This window comes from Pongo pygmaeus, chromosome 1 (assembly GCF_028885625.2).
Source record: "Pongo pygmaeus isolate AG05252 chromosome 1, NHGRI_mPonPyg2-v2.0_pri, whole genome shotgun sequence".
NCBI lineage: Eukaryota > Metazoa > Chordata > Mammalia > Primates > Hominidae > Pongo > Pongo pygmaeus.
The window spans coordinates 164,770,974-164,779,835 of record NC_072373.2 but is presented as its reverse complement, the minus strand read 5'-3'; the positions used below and the strand labels follow the sequence as shown (position 1 = coordinate 164,779,835).

At 37.2% G+C, this 8,862-nt stretch overlaps 1 protein-coding gene across 2 annotated transcripts in view; it reads left to right on the top strand.

The window, feature by feature from the left end:
- The first annotated feature begins 7,901 nt into the window (after positions 1-7,901).
- LEPR (leptin receptor) overlaps positions 7,902-8,862 on the top strand; it is a 119,813-nt gene continuing 118,852 nt past the window's right edge. For both annotated transcript variants that reach the window (XM_063654540.1, XM_063654557.1), the window contains exon 1: positions 7,902-8,023. The gene's annotated coding sequence lies outside the window, so the exon portion shown is untranslated. The remainder of the gene's footprint in view (positions 8,024-8,862) is intronic.

Genomic DNA, 8,862 nt, shown 5'->3' with positions numbered 1-8,862 from the left:
TCAAAACCGATAGAACTTTACAGTACAGAGTGAATCTTAATGTATGAAAATTGTAAAAAAAATTATTTCTGAGGTCAGAGGGTCACAGGGTGGAATATGGAACATGACTAAACAATTAACAATGTTACAAATGTATGATAAAACCTCACTGAAGGGACTGGCAGAAAAAGTTGCTAGCCTGAGTAACTTTGGAAATGAGCAGAGATTGTAAGACTAAAGGGAAAAATAATTGTATGTAAGCACGGTCATCTAGTTGATAAAGTCTCCCATGGAGGAACAGGTTAACAATTCTGAAACCATCATACATCTGATATGGAACTGAAGAATTAAGTAAAGAGAATGTGGATAGCAGGAAGCAGGAGCCAGGTTTCTCACTGTTGAAGTGGGAGCTTACAGGAAAGCATGGGGAGAAGGCAAGAATGATTCATATGGTTATGGATTAGAGTTAGAGACATCAGTATGAACTCATGCTTACCTTATTATAGGTACAGACGTTTACATATAGAAATATTTATAGATACGTATATATATAGAAGTTAGCTACACACACACACACAGACACACAGACACACACACACACATTTTGCTCTGTCAGCTGAAGAGGTCAAGATACAAGGATACACCTAACAAGTCAGATCTTTGTTTCCAATACTATTTGTTCCAATAAAAGGAACCAGGGATCCTTGGAGAGATGGCTGATTCTCAGGAAGCATACAATATGAGTCTGGAGCATGTTGTAGTTTCTTAAAAGAAAGAAGTACTTAATACCCACAATGATGGAGCACATCAAAGGGAGACTAGAGCCAATGTAAGCAGTTCCTAATGGCCTACGCTGGGACGATTTGAGCAATAAGATAAATAAGGTAGCAATGGATTATAATTCAGGTATATATACAATAAATATTCCTGTCTACACTGACATAAATAAACAGCTGAGTAAGTAAACAAATAGGGAAGAAGATACATCTCCTGTGCAGGAGAATTTCAAATAATTTGTGAAGCTCTTCCATCCTCAAGGAGGTAGAACATAACTCCTACTCCGTAAGCATGGACTGTGCATAGTGATTTCCTTCCAAAGAGTACCGTATGGAAAGTGTAGGAGTAACTTTAAAGGGTGAAACCTGATAAACACTACCTCAGCCAGGTGATCAAGGTCAATATTAAAGTGGTAAGTCATGTTGATAGTATGTACTCTTGTATGATGCAATGGAAATGACACTTAACTTCTGTGGTCTTCCTCCGCATGTAACAAACATCACACTGCAATCCTGAGAAAAGCATTAAGCAAATCACAACTGAGGGGCATTGTACAAAATATCAGCACTTCTTAAAACTGTCAAGGCCATCAAAAACAAGAAAAGTCTGAGAAGTTGTCATAGCCAAGAGCAGTCTAAGGCGGCCTGCGACTGCAAGTAACGCAGCACCCTGGTTGGGATACTGGAACAGAAAAATAGTGTGAGGTTAATAACTAATAAAATATGAATAAAGTATGGACATGAATTAAAAATTATGTACCAGTATTGGTTCACTGGTTATGATCAATGCACCTCACTCACATAGGATAGAAATAATAGGGGAGATTGGGTGTGAAGTATATGGGAACTCTACTATCTTTATCATTTTTCTGAACATCTAAATCTTTTAAAATAAATAAAAAGTTTATTTAAAAAAATCCCATTCCAAGTTTTACCCCATTCCAATTAAATCAGAATTTCTAGGGTGTGAGAAGGGATCAGTATTTTTTAAACATCTCAAGTGCTGTCAACGTGCAGCATTGGAAACCTCTGTAGTAGAAGTCCCTGAGCTGTGGTAGCTGTTATATTTTGGTACTCTTTAATTCATACAAAATGTCCTCAGCTAAATGAAAATGTTGTGTGTTGCCTCCATTTTGTACCTATGTGAAGTCAAAATTTTAATTATGAGTATGATAAAAATAAAGTACTGGAACATGTTGCCCATTTGAGCACCACTTGATGTTACACTATTGGATATTGAGCTCCTAACTGACAAATGTATCAAGCATATAATTACAAGCAACATTACATCTTAAAATGTCTCTTGTAATTTTCCTCCAATTGAAATGAAAAAAAGAAAAAAGGATATGACAGGCATACCCTTTCCTCTGTCTGATCCCTATGCTGTCTGATCCCACATTAATATGCTTTGGTGGATTCCACCATGATTCCATTTTTCTGCCGTTTTCTGACCTTGTTTGTGCTCCAGGAGGCTGACTCTATGGACTGCAATCCTCAGGCCTCTTTGCTCTCTGATTTCCAGTTAGATTTACGCAAGATGGAGGAGACAGGTATCATTGTTTTAACCCAAGTCTTTCCCTTCTTCATCGTGGTTCTGGCAGTGGCTGTGTTTGTCGCAACTCCAGCTCCCATCCCCTCTGGCTCACACTTGGCTCTGGAAACACAGTTGCCTTTTCTCATCCCTTCAAACTAAGAGGGAGTAATGGTTTCCTGCTGTTGCTAGTCTCTAGGTAACTCACCATCCTTTTTTTTTTTTTTTTTTTAACTTTACTCATATCTCTGTAAATTGTCTCTTTACTGAAATATTTTAACTTTTTGAGGGTGTCAGCTGTTTCCTGATAGACTTTCCGACTGATGCAATTAGTCTATCATTGTCAATTCTCTGGAAATGATCACTCTTTCTCCCCCACCTCTTTTTAAGCCAAGATAACGTCCTGCCTACTTTTCTGGCCTTAAAAATGTTCTTTGTTTTGTGAAACAATGTTGATAATAGTGAACATTATTTTCCCTAAGTCCTTATTTGGCAAAAGTAAGAGCTGGCAAACATGCTGGTTCCCCACATATTTTTGAAATTTCATTTTCAAAACTGGAGTCTGGGAACCATTGACCTAAGTGAGAATTCAACTTGGAAACGTTAAGGGAATTCAGCTATCATTCACTTTACCACAAGAATCTTACAAATCTGATGAAAGTTGCCAATGGCTGTCACAGTAGACACTCAAGTTACCGGGATTCAGTTGTTTGTATAACATATTGTCCCACTCCTGGTAAAGAGGAAAGTAGCATCTGGGAAAAATAGGAGGATCGATAAAAATTGACGTGGTTATTTTTGGATCCACTGACACAGAAGGAGATTTTACAGCACACTACGTTTTGAGTCTCAAAAACACACGTATTGCATTTCACTGGAGATCTGATGGGGGAAGTGATGGAGAAGAGGAAAAGAGTGCATCTGAAAGTTTTAGCAAGAAGTTGAAAGGACTCTTCAATTAAGTATGGATGCAGTGTGACAGTGACTTAGAACTTCCATGTTCACGGATCCAGCACTGTTAACTTTATACTAGTCTAAGTCTTTTTTTCTTATAAATAATTACAAAAGCTCATTAAGCGACACACACTGGGCACTTTTTTTTCCTCCAAATTCTAGTTTATTTTTAATTGACAAATAGTAATTGTATAAATTTATGGGGGTACAATATGATATTCTGATACATGTATACTCTGTGGAATGATCAAATCAGGCTAATTAGCATTATCAGTCATTTCAAATATTTATCATTTCTTTGTGTTGAGAACACTTAAAATCCTCTCTTAGAGATTTTGAAATATGCAATACATTATTATTACAGTCAGTATGCTGTCCAATAGAACACCAGAACTTATTCCTAACTGAAACTTCGTATCAGCTGAACAATATCTCTCCTTTCCCTGTCCACACTCTCACCCAATGCCAGCCTTTGGTAACCACCTTTTTACTCTCTCTTTCTATGAGTTTGACTTTTTAAGATTCCACATAAAAGTGGGGTATTTGTCTAGCCATGCCTGGCTTATTTCATTTTTTTTGAGACCGAGTATTGCTCTATCGCCCAGGCTGGAGTGCAGTGGCGCAATCTTGGCTCACTGCAACCTCTGCCTCCTGGGTTCAAACGATCCTCCTGCTTCAGCCTCCCAAGTAGCTGGGATTACAGGTGCCCGCCACCACGCCTGGTTAATTTTTGTATTTTTAGTAGAGACGGGATTTCACCATCTTGGCCAGGGTAGTCTCGAACTGCTGAAGTCAAGTGATCTGTCCGCCTCAGCCTCCCAAAGTGCTGGGATTACAGGCGTGAGTCACCATGCCCGACTGCTTATTTCACTTAACATAATGCCCTCTATGTTCATTCATATTGTCTCAAATGACAGAGTTTTTAAAAAATGCTGAATAGTATTCCATTGTGTGTGTATGTGTGTATATATATATATACACACATACACACACAACATTAAAAAAAATCCATTCATTTGTTGATGAACACTTAGGTTGTTTCCATATCTTGGCTACTGTGAATAATGCTGCAATGAGCATAGGAGTGCAGACATCTCTTTAACATATGATTTCAATTCTTTTGCATATACCCAGAGGTAGAATTGCTAGATCATATGGTAAATCTATTTTTAGTTTTTATATTTTTAAAACTTCATACTGTTTTTCAAAATTGCTGCACTTAATTGTAATACCACCAACAGTATACAAGGGTTCCTTCTCCACATACTTGCTAATACTTACCTTTTGAAATAGCTGATCTAACAGGCATGAGGTGATATCCCATTGTAGTTTTAATATGCATTTCTCTGATAATTAGAAATGTTGAGCATTTTGGTAAATGTATGTCTTGGCCATTTGTATGTCTTCTCCTGAGAAATGTCTATGGAAATTCTTTGCCAGTTTTTTCACTGGGTTATTTGTTTTCTTGTTATTCGGTAGTTTGAGTTTCTTGTATATTTTAGATATTAGCCTCTTATCCAATGTATGACTTACAAATACTTTTTCCCAGTTTATGGGTTGTTTCTTTACTCTTTTGAGATTTTCCTTTATTGTGCAGAGCTTTTTAGTTTGATGCAATCCCATTTGTCTATTTTTGCTTTTATTGCCTGTGGTTTTGGGATCATAGCCAAGAAATCATTCCCCAGACCAACGTCGTGAAACTTTTCCCTAGGTTTTCTTCTAGTAGTTTTATAGTTTCAGGTCCTATGTTTAAGTCTTTAATCCATTTTGAGTTGAATCTTCTATAAGGGATAAGGTAATGGTACATTTTGATTATTCTTCATGTGGATATCCAGTTTTCACAATATGATTTATTGAAGAGATGTTCTTTCCCCATTGTGTGTGCTTGGTATCTTTGTCTAAAATCAATTGACTGTAGATGTATAGGTTTATTCCTGAGCTCTCTGTCCTATTCTGTTGGTCTATGTGTCTGTTTTTATGCCAGTACCATGTTGTTTTGATTACTATAATTTTGTAATATATTTTGAAATCTGGTAGTGTGATGACCCTGGCTTTGACTTTTCTTTCTGGTCAAGATTGCTTTGGCTATTTGGGGTCTTTTGGACTTCATACAAATTTTAGAATTTTTAAAAATTTCTGTGAAGAATGTCATTAGCATTTTGGTAGGGATTGCAATGACTCTGTAGATTGCTTTGAGTAATATGGATGTTTAAAAAATATAAATTCTTCCACTCCATGAACACACAATATCTTTCCATTTATTTGTATAATTTTCAATTTATTTCGTTGATGTTTTATAGTTTTTGGTATACAGATCTTCCACTTCCTCGATTAAATTACTCCTAAGTATTTTATTTTATTTTTGATACTAATGTAAATGGGATTGTTTTCCTCGTTTCTTTTTCAGTTAGTTTATGGTTTGTCTATAGGAATGCTACTGATTTTTGTAGGTTAATTTTGTATACTGCAACTTTACTGAGTTAATTTATGAGTTTTATTAATTTTTTTGGTTAGGTCTTTAGGATTTTCCATCTATAAGATCATGTCATCAGCAAAAAGAGATAATTTTACTTCTTTCTTTCCAATTTGGATGCCTTTTACTTCTTTCTCTTGCCTAATTGCTCTGGCTAGGACTTCCCGTACAATGTTGCATAGGAGTGGTGAGAGTGGATATCCTTGCCCTGTTTCTGATCTTAGAGAAAAATCTTCAACGTTCACAATTGATTGTGACATTAGCTATGGGTTTGGTGTGTGGCCTTTATTGTGTTGAGGAACATTCTTTCTACTCTGAATTTGTTGATTGTTTTTATCATGAAAGGATGTTTAATTCTGTCAAACCCTTTTCTGCATCTGTTATGATGATCATATGTTTTTTGTCCTTCATTCTGTGGGCATTTTTGTTCATTGATGTTTTCAATTGAATGTGTTTTATAATGTCAAGTACATCAAATTTAGAACAGAAAGAAAATTTTTACAGTATCTTATGCTTGGACAGGGTACAAGAAACAGGGTGTATGTTTATCACAGTTTAGTCTCCTTGACTTTAAAATTCTTCTGTGTTGAGAATATGAGATCCTTCTTTGTTATGTTATGTTATATTTAATATTGAGTGAAAAGGAATTAACACATGATTGTTTTTTAAATTTGTATCTGTTTAAAAACTTTGTTTTTATTCTCATTACTTTCTGTTTTCTGACTTTAGCTTAAGAAAAACACAGAGCAATCTTTTCAAATTCATTTTTTCCTTTGTATACATTTAAAAGGGAGTTTTAAAAGGGCTGGATAGCTTGGTCATAAAGAGGAGTTTTTCTTTACCATTACAATCCAAACACAAGCTGTCATCCACATGGCATGGAATAATTAGAGAACTCAAGAATTTTCTTTCTCTTGACATTTCTACTACTTAAACAAAATAATAGAAACTGATTTATTTCTTCCTTTATCTGGTGATGGAAACCACCCTATGGAAAACCTGGGAATGGTCAGCACTATGTTTTCCACTATGTGGAGAGAGTTGGTCAGTAACAGGAAATGAAACTGACTCATATGGAGAAGCAGAGACAAGAGATAGGATTACTGGTGATTTTAGGGTTCCCGAAGACCATCTACATGTCTTCCATTCCTGTTGCCTGACTGTTGAAATTTTTCTGATTCCATGAAATATAAATTCTCCTTTCTGGCTAAGCTATTATTTTGGGTGGGATTCTATAGGGTGCAAGTGGCAAAAATGTAGCTACAATTAGCTTAAGTAAAAAGAGGGAATTGAGGAGAGATCCTTAGGTAACTCACAGAATTAAAGGAAGACTGGATCAATTGAGCTTTAGCAAGGCAGAAGCAAGCACTTTAGAAGGGACTCAGAACCTAGGGCCAAGACTTAGGTACTGCAGCAGCACACTTCCCTCACGTGGCCTTTGCTCCTTCTTTCTGGACACTGTGACCTCTGTGGAGGAATACTTTGATTACCTTATGTGTTTCCACCACTACTTTACCCCATAACCCTCATCTACTCATTGGCATTTTTATGTGCATTGCCACAGAAGGAGATGTTACAGCACACTGTGTTTTTGAATCTCAAAAGCGCAGACTAGGATTGAATTCAGGCTCTGAAGATTAAGAGAGCTATCCCATGTTAGCAGGAAAAGGAAAGCCAAAAGGGAAAGAAAGACAGCTGAGTTGGTACCACTGGGAAAGGGGCCCTGCACCTGGTAGATGATACTATCACTAGGCAACACACAGGGGGCATTTGTGTTTATTGTTTTAAATTGAATATGTTTTATAATGTCAAGTACAGCCAATCTGTAATTGAAACAAAAACTTCGAAGTACTCTGTGAAATTCATATCCAAGGACTGAACCCTCTGAGGAAGAAGCAATAGACACTCCCACTGCACCCCACCCTGGGTGACAGAGTGAGACCCTGTCTCATAAAAAAACAAAACAAAACAAAACACTTATTTTAGAATTGTTTTAGAGCTAAAGAAAAATTGCAAAGATAGTACAGAAAGTTCTCGTGTACTGTACACCCAGTTTCCCCTATTATTAACAATCTTACATTCTTTCTGTCACATTTCTGACAAACAGTAACATCTGCATAAATACTTCCAGTGACTGGCAACCCATTGTGTCTTAAAGAACCCCATTGTCAGATGATTCTAGAGCGGTGTGACTTGAGATGTGGTTCTAGGACCACCAACATCCGCACAACCTGGAATCTGGTTAGAAATGAAGAGTCTCAGACCCCAGTCCAGATCTGAATCAGAATCTACATTCAACAGGATCTCCAGGTAATTCATGTGCACATCCAAATTTGAAAAGTATTGCTCTAGTGTTCATATATATATGTGTGTATATACACACACACACACACACACACACACACACGTGTATTTTTCCCAAAAGATGGCAGCCAAGGTCTTGCAATCACATTGCCCCATTCATTAATTCATCTGTGTATTCACAAAACATTTCTTAAGAGCATATGTGCTAAGCACTGATTTAACTTGACTATTTTAAAAGTAAGATCTTATTCCTACACTAAAAAATTTCACATTCCAATTCTGCCATGCAAGAGGTAGTTGAATGAACAGGGTAATTTTTGTTCAGAAAAGAGAGGACTAAGTTTGAAGAGCTGTCCCTGAGAGACTAGCAAATGCAGGAAAATGCCACAGTCTGTAGAAAACTATCACAACAGCTGAGAGAATAACCGAGTAGAAAGAGCTACTCCCCTTTATTCCAGATAGAGCTAGGGGTGGAGAGAAAACCCCTCTGCAACTCGGGTTAGTGTATTAGTCTGCTCTCTCATTGCTGTAAAGAAATACCTAAGACTGGGTAATTTATAGAGAAAAGAGGTTAAATTGGCTCATGGTTCTGCAGACTGTACAGGAAGCATAGTGACTTCTGCTTCTGGGGACGCCTCAGGAAGCTTCCAATCATGGCAGAAGGCAAACGGGGAGCAAGCTGTTTCACATGGTGGGAGCAGGAAGAAGAGAGTGAAGGGGGAGATGCTACACACTTTTAAACCAGCAGATGTTGTGAGAACTCACTCATTACAGCAAGGACAGCAAAGAGCCATGAGAGATTTGCCCCCATGACCCAAACACCTCCCACTCACTACCACAAGAAC